Raw genomic sequence first — 15,345 nt, 5'->3', positions numbered from 1 at the left:
AGTTCTCTCAAATTCGGAAATATATACATATGTTCCAAATGTGCACACATGAGCAAGACGTGGCTACAATAATATATTCTCATCTACATATTTTTGGGCAAATTTTATGCTTTTGACATATCTAATAATCTCTTATGCTTTATTTATTTCTTAACATAATCACCACATAGAAATCGTAAAATCATAAACGAGCAGGGAAAGAAATAAGATGAACATAGCTTACTGAGATGTGCAGAACACGTTTATCTAAGAATATCATAGAAAATAACAGAAAACGAATAATTTGCGCTTAATGAAATCATAGAAAACTGTAGTGTTCTCGTATATGGAATACTAAAATAAATATATTTTTTCCTGGAACCTTGAAAAAAAAAGTAAATGAAAGGGTACCAAGGTCATAAAACGGTTGTGTGCTGAACTAAATGCACTTGCTTAAATATATTCTATATTTAATAAGTTTTTTTGTGAAATTAATATTTAAAACAAGAAATGTAGATGTCCTCTTGGGCAAAAATACAATAATCTCAATTTCAAAAATTCCCAGCAGAGGTCGTGAGTCGCGCCCACAAATATACTGTATATCAAAATGTCACAGGCATTTTAAATTTGTTCACTCATATTAACTAATTTACGAGCCATCAAAGATATATCAGAACAATCGAATAAATATGATACTAATGTGAAGTTGATAAAAAAAAAAAAAGTTCAAATTTACTTCATAAACATAAACACTTTTCGTATTAGTAGCCCATGGTATTTTTTCACTTTACAACATAGTGGTGATTAAGGGATAAGATTTAATTTTACTGGACTAAATTCTTACTGCGTTTATTCTTATTCACTCGAAGGAAGCATATGTTGTTCGTGATCTAGATATCCACATCAGACTTGTATCTTATACCACTTAGGGCAAAGTACACCTATAGTCACTTTTTATTAGTGAGGCAGGTTTGCACCGACTGACAGCGGTGCCCTTTCAACTCGGAAAAGTTTCCTGATCGCTGATTGGTTGGACAAGATCATTCTAACCAATCAGCGATCAGGAAACCTTTTTCGAGCTAAAAAGGCACCTCTACCAGTCGGTGCAAATGCGCCTCATTAAAAGAAATTGACTCTAGGGTGTTAAGGTCTTTTTAATTTAACAAGATTACTTGCCCTTCTTTCTCTCTCTCTCTCTCTCTCTCTCTCTCTCTCTCTCTCTCTCTCTCTCCTCTCTCTCTCTCTCTCTCTCTCTCTCTCTCTCTCTCTCTCTCTCTCTCTCTCCTGGAACTAGAAGTAGCAAAAGTAATGGTTATAGTAGTAGAATTAAGTGATATTATTGAAATATATAGAGATAGAGTTCGAAAGAAGGAGAATCTTGCGTATATAGAAAGCACAGTAACAGGAGTTGAGCTATATTATTTCATAAAACTATAGAAAATGGGATTAACTATATAATATCAGTGAAAATGCTAATAAATACAGTATAAAGTGATATTATTAAAAAAAAAAAAATTCTTTTCATTAATTCTGTAGAGGTTTAGTTGTGATCTACTTAAAAAGAATAAATTAAGTTTGCTTTCTATTGTATGTAAACAAGATCATTTACTTTCTCTTTTCGAAGTCATTCTATATATGTTTCAATTACATTAATCTATTCAGCTACTATTCACCTCACTATTGCTAGTTCTAGTTCCATATTATACCAGCATTTCAAGGCAGATTTTAATGAAATAGGATGGTCAAGATGATTGATATTAGGGAATGAATAAGTGAAAAAGTCTAAATTTCGAAGAATATAGTTGGAACTGTTTTGCTGGTGTTACAATATCTTTATATCTTTATATTACAGTATTGTGTGGAAGAGAGCTATAGTAACAAGAAATCCCTAATAGTAACCGCGATAGACTTTAGTAAAGCATTTGACTCTGTAAAAAGGGAGGTATTAATAGAAGTTTTAAAAGAAAATAAAATTAACACCAAAATCATAAGTGCAATTGCAAATATTTATCAAGGAGATACTACGGGCATTGACTTAGGAGAAGGTATAGAACAAGAAATGGAGGTTACGAGTGGAATTAAACAAGGTTGCACAGGATCAACTTCACTTTTTATACTGATTACGTATATTATCATGAAGAAAATAGAAGAGGAAGGAAACAGTTTCAGAAATCAATTAATAAAGATGGAATAATTATTTTTTGCAGATGATGCCTTAATAATTGCTCAGGATATACATAATGCAAAGCGTAACATCCAGATATTAGTAGAAACTAGTAAAAAATGTGGGTTAGAAATTAATAAAGAAAAGAGTAATATTATGATTTATAATATGAAAGCAAAGCCAGATAACAGAGGGAATCAAAGTAGTAGAAAGTTTGACATACTTAGGAATAAAGCTAGACAATAGTAGGAATATATTTAAAACTCAGAAAAGGGTAATGATAGAGAAGGCACAAAAATTAGCTAATCTAACATATACAGTTATAGAGAAAAGTTGCAATAAAGTGATGATAGGAAAAACGTTCTGGAAAAGTATTGCTTTACCATCTATTTTGTATGGAACAAATGTTATAAATCTAACAGAAACTGAAATAGAGAAACTACAAAGAATAGAGAATGGGGTATATAGGAAGATTTTAGGTGCCACTAAAAGCACAGCTAATACTACTCTAAGAGGGGAGATAGGTGCATCTTCTATGAAAGCAAGGGTGATGGATGGGAAGCTGCAGTACTTAAATCGTACCCTGAATGGAAAGAAGGAAATATATACTGAAAATAATGATCCAGGATATTCGAGAAAAAGAAGGAAGATGGTGGAAACAACCTGCAAAGTATTGGGGAGAATTAAGTTTAAGCATAAGACAAATAAGAAGAATGAACAAGACAGAAATAAAAACGGAAACCAGAAAGTGGGATACTGAAAAGTGGAAAGAAGAAATAGAAAGTAAAGTGAGCTTAGAAATATATAGAACGTGGAAGAAAGAATTTAAAGAAGAGTTAATTTATGACAATACATTTGCTTCAGTGATATTTTCTAGAGCAAGAACTAATACGTTAAAACTAAATATTGTAAATAGACACAGTGGGGGGAATATAAACTGTAATTTTTGTGAAAATGAGGAGGAAGATTTGATACATTTTTTGTTATTTTGCCAGGAATATAGAAAAGAAAGGAATGAAGTAATTGAGCTACAGCAACCATACGACGAAGCCCTAAAGAAAATAGTAGGATTATTTGTATTCAGTGAAACAAATATAGAAAAGAAAAAAGAAGTATTAAAGCTAATGTGGAAGAAAAGGCAAAACAGTACAAGAAGATAAACGTTAGAGGCGCCGTTGTAAAGGCTATGCCTCACCTCAGAACCTGAACCTGAACCTTGTGTTACATTGTCTGTAAACAAATCCTCCCTGGCGACAAGGATTCAAGGAACTGAATCTCTGATATATATTAAACGGTGTTGTGTATTTCTTCCGTTTTCCATTACTGTGAAGGTAATGTGTAATGGCTTCATTGATTTTCAAGTGAGTTTGCAGTTACAATGGTCTTTTTCTTGGTGTGAAACTAGCTTGATAGAAGTGTATTTTATATCCTAGGCTTACATTTTTTCGAGATCTAGGAATTTCTTGCTAGATTAGGCCTATCCTCAGAGTAGGCTTACCCTTAGGCTATAGATTCATCAGTAATTTAGCTTCAACTTTGTGCAGTAGATATACAATGGAAGTAAGAGATGCACCTTAGCCCTTTACTCCATAAACTAACCAAGAAGTTCCTCTAATGCCTTAAGCTAACCTTCAAGCTTCTTTAATTCTTCAAACTAACCTAAAAGTTCCTCTAATGCCTTAAGCTAACCTTCAAGCTTCTTTAATTCTTCAAACTAACCTAAAAGTTCCTCTAATGCCTTAAGCTAACCTTCAAGCTTCTTTAATTCTTCAAACTAACCTAAAAGTTCCTCTAATGCCTTAAGCTAAGCTACAAGCTTCTTTAATTCTTCAAACTAACCTAAAAGTTTCTCTAATGCTGTAAGCTAACCTACAAGTTCCTCTAATTCCTCAAACTAACCTAAAAGTTCCTCTAATTCCTTAAGCTAACCTACAAGTTCCTCTAATTCCTTAAGCTAACCTACAAGTTCCTCTAATTCCTCAAACTAACCTAAAAGTTCCTCTAATTCCTTAAGCTAACCTACAAGTTCCTCTAATTCCTTAAGCTAACCTACAAGTTCCTCTAATTCCTTAAGCTAACCTACAAGTTCCTCTAATTCCTCAAACTAACCTAAAAGTTCCTCTAATTCCTTAAGCTAACCTACAAGTTCCTCTAATTCCTTAAGCTAACCTACAAGTTCCTCTAATTCCTTAAGCTAACCTACAAGTTCCTCTAATTCCTCAAACTAACCAAAAATTATCTCTAATTCCTTAAGCTAACCTACAAGTTCCTCTAATTCCTTAAGCTAACCTACAAGTTCCTCTAATTCCTCAAACTAACCTACAAGTTCCTCTAATTCCTTAAGCTAACCTACAAGTTCCTCTAATTCCTTAAGCTAACCTACAAGTTCCTCTAATTCCTTAAGCTAACCTACAAGTTCCTCTAATTCCTTAAGCTAACCTACAAGTTCCTCTAATTCCTCAAGCTAACCTACAAGTTCCTTTAATTCCTCAAACTAACCAAAAAGTATCTCTAATTCCTTAAGCTAACCTACAAGTTCCTCTAATTCCTTAAGCTAACCTACAAGTTCCTCTAATTCCTTAAGTTAACCTACAAGTTCCTCTAATTCCTTAAGTTAACCTACAAGTTCCTCTAATTCCTTAAGCTAACCTACAAGTTCCTCTAATTCCTTAAGCTAACCTACAAGTTCCTCTAATTCCTCAAACTAACCTAAAAGTTCCTCTAATTCCTTAAGCTAACCTACAAGTTCCTCTAATTCCTTAAGCTAACCTACAAGTTCCTCTAATTCCTCAAACTAACCTAAAAGTTCCTCTAATTCCTTAAGCTAACCTACAAGTTCCTCTAATTCCTTAAGCTAACCTACAAGTTCCTCTAATTCCTTAAGCTAACCTACAAGTTCCTCTAATTCCTCAAACTAACCAAAAATTATCTCTAATTCCTTAAGCTAACCTACAAGTTCCTCTAATTCCTCAAACTAATCTAAAAGTTCCTCTAATGCTGTAAGCTAACCTACAAGTTCCTCTTTTTAAATATTTAACTTAGCCGGTGAATATATAATAGCTGCTACTCAGCGGCTCGACAGAAAACACACTCAAAAACTCGCGAGCGATCGCTATGAAGGTTGCGGGTGTGCCCACCAGCGCCACTATCGGCCAGATACCACTCTTGCATGTAAACAAACCCTTCAATTCTTCTCTGTCGACGTTGACGACAAGACGTATTCATACTCGCTGTAGAACCTGGAGTTTTCTCAACATATTTGGTGAAGTACTTCATTTTGGTTTGAGCTTTCGCAGTACAGGTGTTTTATCTTCAACTTAAATCTTGAACTCGTTTTTGGATAGATTTAATTTTTGATGACTTTGGATTGTTTTTTGGACTTTCCTTGACTTTTAAATGGCCGACCCTTCCCTTAGTACGGAAGTGTGTTTAGGCTTTTAGCAATTATCTTATCACGTTATGAATTAATTATAGATTTTCCTCTATATATTTTATATCTCACCCGCCTTTATTAGGCCTCTTCGATTAGCTTTCCATTTATAATAAACATCAAGATAAATTTTAATGATTTGTTTATATGCGACCTTTCCTGAGAGTAGGCGGTCCTAACTTGGAAACCGAAGTTAAACAACGTTGAGCCCTTTCAATCGTAAATAACTTTTACAGAGCTAATGATTTAAAACTTATTAAATGAATATTTTTTAGTAGATATTTTATGAAAGATTTTCTTTGAATAGTCTTCGTACTGTTTCAAAGATGAACTAACGTTTAGTTTATTTATGCTACGCAGTTTGCGTTCTATCGTTACGATAGAGAGAGAGAGTATCACGGTTTCACTTTGCAGAAAGAGTAAATCGATTCTGACGTTTTGTTCATTCTTCTTTCAAAGCTTAAATGTTTTAAATTCTATTTTAAAGGAACTTTTTAATTTAAAAACCTTTCAGTTTTTTCCTTTGGTCAAATAACATGTTTTTTTGACGAAATGTAATTGGGCTCTTCTCTTAGGTGCGAAATCAAGAGAGAAAGAGAGAGAGAGACGGAGGGAGAGAGAGGAGAGAAAACGTTCCGTTCAAGCGGGTAACGTTGTTCTCGAGTTACTCTCGTCCCTAGTCTCTGTACGGGGAGAAAGGATAAAACGTTTTTAGTTTTTTATTCTCGTCCCCAGGCTATGTGCGGTGAGAGATTGAAAATGTAGTTTTGAATGAACTAGTGTTTAGTCTCTTCCCCAGCCACTGAATTTTTTATCTTAAAATATGTTTTTCAATATTAATCTTACCCGATAATCATGTAGCTGTCAACTCTGTTGCCGACAGAAATCTACGTTCGGGATACGCCAGCGATCGCTATACAGGTGGGGGTGAACACCACAGCGCCATCTGTGGTCAGGTACTCTAGTACTTCTAGTCAACACCACCTCAATTTTTCCTCTGTCGTGCCTCCGGCTAGACCTACATGGATACGCTGTTGATTCTGGAGTTATTGCTCACGATTTGGTGATGTATTTGCTCTAGAGTTTAGCCTTCGCTATTCAGGAAGCTATATCATTAGCTTAGCAAGTTTTTGGAATTAATTGGATTTAATTTTTGGTTAATTTTGGTACGAAGAGAGTATGAACTCTCTTTCACTTTTAAATGGCCGACCCTTCCCTTAGACGGAAGTGTTGGTGTCGAAGAGAGTATAGACTCTCTTAATTTTGCTTAACAAAGTTATAGATTTTTTTTTTTTTTTTTTTTATCTCTCCGCCTTATAGGCCTCTTTGATTAACTTCCTTTTATTATAAACTTATTAAAATTAATTTTTATTTTTCAATATTAAACTTACCCGATAATCATGTAGCTGTCAACTCCGTTGCCCGACAGAATTCTATGGAGGGATACGCCAGCTATCACAATACTAGAAGGGGGTGTACTTACCAGCGCCACCTGTGGCCAGGTACTCAATCATTTGTTGTTTACACCTCCTCAATTATTCCTCTGTCGTGCTTCCGGCTAGACGTTCTGGGATACGCTCATGGTCTTCGAGTTTATTCATGGATATTTGGTGAAGTATTCTCTTAGATTAACGGCTGTCGCATACTGGAATCCTTTTTATATTAGCTAGTTAGCTTTTATATAAACTCTGATTAACGGTTAATGAATTTTTGCTTGTTTTTGGATCACCCTTTGACTTACTCTTTGAAACAAGATGTCTGACGTTTCGCAAGCTCCCTCCCATAGACGATGTAGGTCTTGCAATAGGCGTATTCCGAAGGTCTCGGTAGATCCTCACACCGCTTGTTCTGACTGTAGGGACAGGCCCTGTCTATTAGAAAATCGGTGTGAGGAGTGCGCCGGACTTTCGGAATTGGATTTTGTACGTCTTTTAAAATATTCATCCAAGTTAGAGAGAACTAGAGCTAGGAGAAGTTCTTCTCACTCTTCTATGTTTTCCTCACCTCATGATCCCCTACCTTTTCCTACCCCTGTAGTGGCTACCCCCGAACCTACTGTGTGCCCTCCGCCTGATATGTCAACTGTTTTGCGTGCTATTCAGGCTTTAGGAGATAAAGTAGAATCAGTGGTAAGTGACCATAAGTCTCTGATGGCCGAGGTTAAAGAACTGAAGGTCAAGAGTGCAGTGGGTGGAAATAGTGCCAGTGCTGTGACGAGTGCTAGTGTCTGTGCAGTGCCAAGTGCTAGTGGTGCCAGTGTGGTGCGTGAGGATTTTTCTGTGCGAGCCAGTCGTCCTCCCAGTCCGGGACCTCTTGCAAGCTCCCATGCCCAGGGGAGAAGCAATGTCGAAGGGCTTAAGGGTTCGACAGGCCTTGTTAGGCGCACAGAATTATCCTCGGTGGTTGCGGGCGTGTCTTCCTTAGACCGTCACTCCCACCTGCAGACGATTGAGCCCGTCTTCTCGTCCGCTGATCTTCATGCAGGGAAGAAACGTTGGTCTCAGGTCTCGAGACCGCTTAAACGTAGAGTTCAGTCAGCGAGTGCTCAGCCAGGTTGCAGTCATTGGCTCAGCTCCGACTCGCCTCTGTCATCGGTCGACTGTACTCCGCCCAAGAGGAGTAAGGTTCTGCCTATTCAGACCCCGACTGTGACTTTACCTCAGTCTGTTATCGTTTCTGCCGACCCCAAGTGGACCCTGCTTCAGTCCATGCAAGTTCAGCTTTCGGACTTGATGCGTGAGTGTCGGGCTGAGAGTGTTGCACCTCCTGCACTCCCTCCACCTGTTCTCGCTGCACCTGTGCTCGCCCAGCCTGCACCTGCTCCGCCTGTGCTCTCCCAGCCTGCACCTGCTCCGCCTGGTCGCAGCACCATCTGCCAGGCGTACGATGTTGAACCACTTTCGGAGTTTGCTGTTCACAGTGTTGTTCAACCTCAGCCTTCTTTAAGGCAACCTTTGCTTTGGGATCAGGAGAGTTACACTCTTCCTCCTCCTCCCCTTGCTGCTCCACCAGTGGTGCAACTCTCGGTTGGGGTACAACAACCTCTCCCCTCCGTGAGTCTGTCTGAACCAGCGCTGCACCGAGTTCAACCCTCATCTAGGCAAGCTCATCTACACCATGCACTTGCGCCTCAGGAGCCTCAGCTTGCTAGAACTTTACCTTGTTCTGCGCAGCCTCAACCTTCTCATGCTCCACTCATCTCTCAGGAACAGGAACGGACTACTCCGCCTCCGTCCTCCGCTCAGCTGGTGCAATCCTTTGGTGCAACTCTTGCTAGGAGTCAACCTCCTTCACCCTTGCACCTGCCTTCTGCTCCGACTGTTGTTCAGCCTATGCAGTCTGAACCTCAGGTTTTCCCTCAAGTTGAGGAAACCTCTGTTGTTGTTCCTACCCGTTCTGACTCTGCGGTTCAGCATTCTGGTCCTTTTGCTTCGCTACCTTCTGCTGATGAAGTGTCGGATGATGAGGAGGCACATCTTGATCCCTCATCAGACGTGGAGGAGTCTAAGCTTTCTCCATTGTCTGTTGATTTTAGAAAGGTCTTGGCTCTACTCAGGGAGCTTTACCCTGACCACTTCGTCTCTGCTGTTCCCCGCTCTCCTCCATCTGAGTTTTCGCTAGGCGTGCAACAAGCTAAGTCGAGCTATACTAAGCTTGTCCTAGCTAGATCCTCCAAGAGGGCCTTAAGGACCTTAGGGGAGTGGCTTCAGTCTAAACAACACCTGGGCAAGACTTCCTTCATGTTCCCTCCAACGAAGCTCGCATCGAAAGGTTGCGTTTGGTATGCCACAGGGGAAGCACCAGGCTTGGGAGTTCCTGCCTCTGCCCAGGCTGACTTCTCAAGTCTGGTGGACTCGCCTAGGAGGACTGCGATGAGACGCTCGAAGGTTTGTTGGACCTTCTCAGACCTGGATCATCTTCTGAAAGGGTTGTTCAGGGCTTTCGAAATGTTCAACTTTCTCGACTGGTGCCTGGGAGCCCTCAGCAAGAAAACATCTCCTGCGGACAAAGACTCTGCCATGTTAATTATGTCCTGCATGGATAAGGCTATCAGGGATGGATCGGGTGAGCTAGCGTCGTTATTTGTATCAGGGGTGTTGAAGAAAAGGGAACAACTGTGTACCTTCCTCTCAGCCAGCATTACACCGTGCCAGCGGTCACAGCTCCTTTTTGCTCCACTCTCAAAGTTCCTCTTTCCCGAGGAGCTAGTTAAGGACTTGTCGGCTGTCCTGATACAGAAGGACACGCACGATCTTGTAGCTTCATCGGCTCGTAAGTCTAGGGTTACCACCTCTGTCCCCAAGACTTATCGCTCTCCAGTGGCTGATACCCCGGCCACTAGGTTCATACCGCCCTTTCATGGTAGAGCCCCCAGCCGAGGAAGCTCCCGTCCAGACTCTCACAGGGGCAAGTCTAAGAAAGGACCCAGGACATCTAAGGGAAAGCACTGACTCTCAGATTCTCCAGACAACAGTAGGAGCCAGGCTCAAGATCTTCTGGCAAGCCTGGGAGAAGAGAGGTGCAGACGCACAGTCTGTCAGTTGGCTGAGGTACAGTTACAGGATTCCATTCTGCCTCAAACCGCCTCTGACCACATCGCCCATCAACCTCTCTCCCAACTACAAAGAAGAGGACAAGAGGCTAGCATTGCAACAGGAGGTGTCGCTACTTGTGCAGAAGAAGGCAGTGGTTATAGTCCGGGACCATCAATCCCCGGGCTTCTACAACCGTCTCTTTCTTGTGGCCAAAAAGACAGGAGGTTGGAGACCGGTGCTGGACGTCAGCTCTCTCAACGAGTATGTCACCAAGCAGACGTTCACAATGGAGACGACCAAGTCGGTCTTAGCAGCGGTCAGACAGGAGGACTGGATGGTCTCGTTGGACTTGAAAGATGCATACTTTCACGTTCCCATTCATCCAGACTCCCAACCTTTCCTGAGATTCGTTTTCGGAAAGGTTGTCTATCAGTTCCAAGCCCTGTGTTTTGGCCTAAGCACAGCTCCTATGGTCTTTACTCATCTGATGAGGAATGTAGCGAAATTCCTGCACTTATCGAACATCAGAGCCTCCCTCTACCTAGACGACTGGCTGTTGAGAGCCTCCACGAGTCGTCGTTGTCTGGAGAACCTCTCTTGGACTTTAGATCTAATCAGAGACCTAGGTCTATTAGTCAATATAGAGAAATCTCAACTCATTCCCTCCCAATCCATTGTGTACCTGGGAATGGAGATTCAGAGTCGGGATTTTCGGGCTTTTCCATCGGCCCCCAGGATAAACCAAGCCCTACAGTGCATCATGAGCATGCTGAAGAGGAGCAATTGCTCAGTGAGACAGTGGATGAGTCTCACAGGGACCCTCTCATCTCTGGCCCTGTTTGTCGAGCTAGGGAGACTCCACCTCCGCCCTCTTCAATTCCATCTTGCAGCTCATTGGGACAAGGGCTCGACTCTAGAAGCAGTCTCTATCCCTATCAACCAAGAGATGAAGACCACTCTCCGGTGGTGGAAGCACAATCTTCTTCTCAAGGAGGGTCTATCATTGGCCATCCAGACCCCCCATCTTCATCTCTTCTCGGATGCATCGGACTGGGGCTGGGGTGCGACCTTGGACGGACGGGAATGCTCAGGAGTATGGAACAAGGAACAAGGATTACTCCACATCAACTGCAAGGAACTGTTAGCAGTCCATCTTGCCCTGTTGAACTTCAAGTCCCTCCTGCTAGGCAAAGTGGTGGAGGTGAATTCAGACAACACCACAGCCTTGGCTTACATCTCCAAGCAAGGAGGGACCCATTCGAGGAGCCTTTACGAGATCGCAAGGGACCTCCTCATTTGGTCAAGAGGTCTAAACCTCTCACTGGTCACGAGGTTCATCCAGGGCGATATGAATGTTTCAGCGGATCGCCTCAGCAGAAGGAATCAGGTCATTCCCACGGAATGGACCCTCCACAAGAGTGTGTGCAACAGACTTTGGACGTTGTGGGGTCAACCTACCATAGACCTGTTTGCCACCTCCATCACCAAGAGACTTCCGCTTTATTGTTCCCCTGTTCCAGACCCTGCAGCGGTTCATGTAGATGCTTTTCTTCTGAACTGGTCCCATCTCGACCTGTACGCATTCCCTCCGTTCAAGATTATAAACAAAGTTCTGCAGAAATTCGTCTCGCACGAAGGGACACGGCTGACGCTGGTTGCTCCCCTTTGGCCTGCAAGAGAATGGTACACAGAGGTACGTCAATGGCTAGTCGACTTCCCCAGGACTCTACCTCTAAGAGTGGACCTTCTACGTCAACCACACGTAGACAGGTTGCACCCAAACCTCCACGCTCTTTGACTGACTGCCTTCAGACTGTCGAAAGATTCGCTAGAGCTAGAGGCTTTTCGAAGGAGGCAGCCAGTGCGATTGCCAGAGCTAGAAGAATTTCCACTCGTAGAGTCTACCAGTCTAAGTGGGAGGTCTTCCGAAGCTGGTGTAGAGCCAATTCAATATCCTCTACCAATACCTCTGTGATCCAAATAGCTGACTTCCTTCTTCATCTTAGGAATGAGAGATCCCTTTCAACATCTACGATTAAAGGGTATAGGAGCATGTTGGCCTCAGTCCTCCGCCACAGGGGTTTGGACCTGTCTTCCAACAAGGACCTTCAAGACATTCTCAAGTCTTTTGAGACGTCTAAAGAACGTCGTCTTTCCACTCCAGGCTGGAATCTGGACGTAGTCTTAAGGTTCCTTATGACATCTAGGTTCGAACCTCTCCAGTCAGCTTCCTTCAAGGATCTTACCCTCAAGACTGCTTTTCTCGTTTGCCTTGCAACAGCTAAGAGAGTCAGTGAGGTTCATGCCTTCAGCAAGACCATTGGTTTCACAACCGAATCAGCTACATGTTCTTTTCAGCTTGGATTCCTAGCAAAGAACGAGCTTCCTTCACGTCCTTGGCCTAGATCGTTCGAAATACCTAGCCTCTCCAACATGGTAGGTAACGAACTAGAGAGAGTTCTTTGCCCTGTCAGAGCTCTCAAATATTATCTGAAGAGGTCTAAACCTATTCGAGGACAGTCAGAAGCCTTATGGTGTGCCATCAAGAAACCCTCGAGACCCATGTCCAAGAATGGGCTTTCGTACTATATAAGGCTTCTGATCAGAGAAGCACATTCTCACTTAAAGGAGGAAGACCTTGCATTGCTGAAGGTAAGGACCCACGAAGTAAGAGCTGTAGCTACTTCGTTGGCCTTTAATAAAAACCGTTCTCTGCAGAGCATTATGGATGCAACCTATTGGAGGAGCAAGTCAGTGTTTGCATCATTTTATCTGAAAGATGTCCAGTCTCTTTACGAGAACTGCTACACCCTGGGACCATTCGTAGCAGCGAGTGCAGTAGTAGGTGAGGGCTCAGCCACTACATTCCCATAATCCCATAACCTTTTTAACCTTTCTCTTGAATACTTTTATTGTTGTTTTTATGGTTGTTACGGTAGGCTAAGAAGCCTTCCGCATCCTTGGATTTGGCGGGTGGTCTATTCATTCTTGAGAAGCGCCTGGGTTAAAGGTTTGGTAGAGGTCCTTTAGTAGGGTTGCAACCCCTTGTACTTTGGCACCTTTGGGTTGATTCAGCCTCCAAGAGGAACGCTGCGCTCAGTAAGGAAGACGAACTTTAAATAAAAGGCAGAGTAACGGTTCTATTCGACTTCCTTACCAGGTACTTATTATTTCATTGTTATTTGAGATAACTGTTATATGAAATTTTGGGATACTTAGCTATCCTTTAATCATGTACACTGGTTTTCACCCACCTCCCTGGGTGTGAATCAGCTACATGATTATCGGGTAAGTTTAATATTGAAAAATGTTATTTTTATTAATAAAATAAATTTTTGAATATACTTACCCGATAATCATGATTTAATCGACCCTCCCTTTCCTCCCCAGAGAGAACCAGTGGACCGAGGAATAATTGAGGAGGTGTAAACAACAAATGATTGAGTACCTGGCCACAGGTGGCGCTGGTAAGTACACCCCCTTCTAGTATTGTGATAGCTGGCGTATCCCTCCATAGAATTCTGTCGGGCAACGGAGTTGACAGCTACATGATTATCGGGTAAGTATATTCAAAAATTTATTTTATTAATAAAAATAACATATTTGTTTATATTCGACCTTTCCTAATAGTAGGCGGTCTTTTCTTGGAACCGAAGTTAATTAACTTTGAGCCCGTCATTTCGTTTTTACCTGTTGACATATTATGCCATTTTAATGTTTTTGAAAGAATTTCTTTGATAGTCTTGTACTGTTTTCAAAGTTGAACTAACGTTTTGTTTTGTCTCTGCAGTTGTTGACGTTCAGAACGTTCAACTTGCGCTCTATCGTTACGATAGAGAGAGAGTCTATCACGGTGTCACGTTGCAGTAAGAGTAAACCGATTCTAGCGTTTTGTTCATTCTTTCTTAGCTTAAATGGTTCTATTCTAATAAAGGAACTTTTTATTTGGGAAACCTTTCAGTTTTTTTCCTTTAACAATAATATGTTTTAACGATATATATAATTGGGCTCTTCTCTCAGGTGCTAAGTCAAGAGAGAGAGAGAGAGAGAGATAGAGACGGAGGGAGAGAGAGGAGGATAAACGTTTCGTTCAAGCGGGTAACGTTGTTATCGTTTTTGCTCTTCTCCCTAGTCTCTTTAGGGGAAGAAGGTAAACGTTTCTAGAGTTTTATTCTTGTTCTCAGACTTTATGCGGTGAGAGATTTTAAACGTAGTTTATTTGATCTAGTGTTTAATCTCTTTTCCAGCCACTGAATTATTTATCTTTCATTATGTTTTTCTGTTACATTGTAATACTGTTTTCGCAATTACTAACTTTTAATGAAGGATAGAATTGCGTGTTTCAGGTACAAACCACTTAAAGTTTCGAGTTCAGTGAAATAAGTGCAAACAGAAAATCAAAAGTGATAAAGTGATAAGTGTTACAGTGTTGCGTTCGAGGGTTCGTCTGTTCGTGCCAGTTGTTCGCCTAGTCTGGGACCTCTTACAAGCTCCCAAGCCCAGGGGAGAAGTAATGTCGAAGGACTTATGGGTTCAGCAGGCCTTGATCGACGAACAGACGTTTCCCTCCGTGGTTTCGGGTGTAACCAACTCACGTAGCCGACGTGATCACCCCACCCACACAAAGACGAGAGAGCCCATTTATTCCTCGTCTGCGGAAGAGGTTTCTCGCAGAAACCATGGACCAAATCTTGCAGCTTTTAAGTGCAAGTCGGTCCCTTCCGCGCAAGTCCAACTCCTAGGTGGTGCCATTAGCACTGGGTCAGTTCGGACTTGCTGCAGTACGACAACTGCACACCTCCCAGAGAGGCAAGGTGGTATCGCAACAGACAGTAACTCCGTCTGTTGCCGCACCAGCTGTTTTAGACCCTCAGTTTTAACGGACAGTAGCTCCGTTTGTTGTTGTCTTTCTTAAACTCTAGTGGTCTATGCTGCTGACAATGCAGTCTCAGCTTGCGGTGTTGATGCAGGAGTTTCAGGCAGAGAAGGTTAACACACCTCCTCCTGCGAGCGCTCCTCAACCTCTACGCAGTCCAGCCTGCCAGACGTATGATGTTGAGGTTCCTCAAGCTACCTCCATGCGTGAGCTGCCGCTTTGGGAGTTGCCAGATACCAGCTCTGTGCAGCAACCTCCACTTTCCTTGAGGCAGGAGCCTCTTGCCACGCGGCAACCTCCTCAACACTTGAGGCAGGAGCCTTATGCTTTGCAGCAACCTCCTCTACCCTTGAGGTAGGAG

General features: G+C 41.8%; 1 long non-coding RNA gene across 1 annotated transcript in view; it reads left to right on the top strand.

The window, feature by feature from the left end:
- Positions 1–3,378: 3,378 nt before the first annotated feature.
- LOC137655108 (uncharacterized) overlaps positions 3,379–15,345 on the top strand; it is a 59,298-nt gene continuing 47,331 nt past the window's right edge. The window contains exon 1 of the long non-coding RNA XR_011046816.1: positions 3,379–3,504. This is a non-coding gene — a long non-coding RNA (uncharacterized lncRNA). The remainder of the gene's footprint in view (positions 3,505–15,345) is intronic.

The sequence above is a fragment of the Palaemon carinicauda genome, chromosome 16 (genome assembly GCF_036898095.1).
Source record: "Palaemon carinicauda isolate YSFRI2023 chromosome 16, ASM3689809v2, whole genome shotgun sequence".
Taxonomy (NCBI): Eukaryota; Metazoa; Arthropoda; class Malacostraca; order Decapoda; family Palaemonidae; genus Palaemon; species Palaemon carinicauda.
This window is presented reverse-complemented; position numbering and strand designations above follow the sequence as displayed.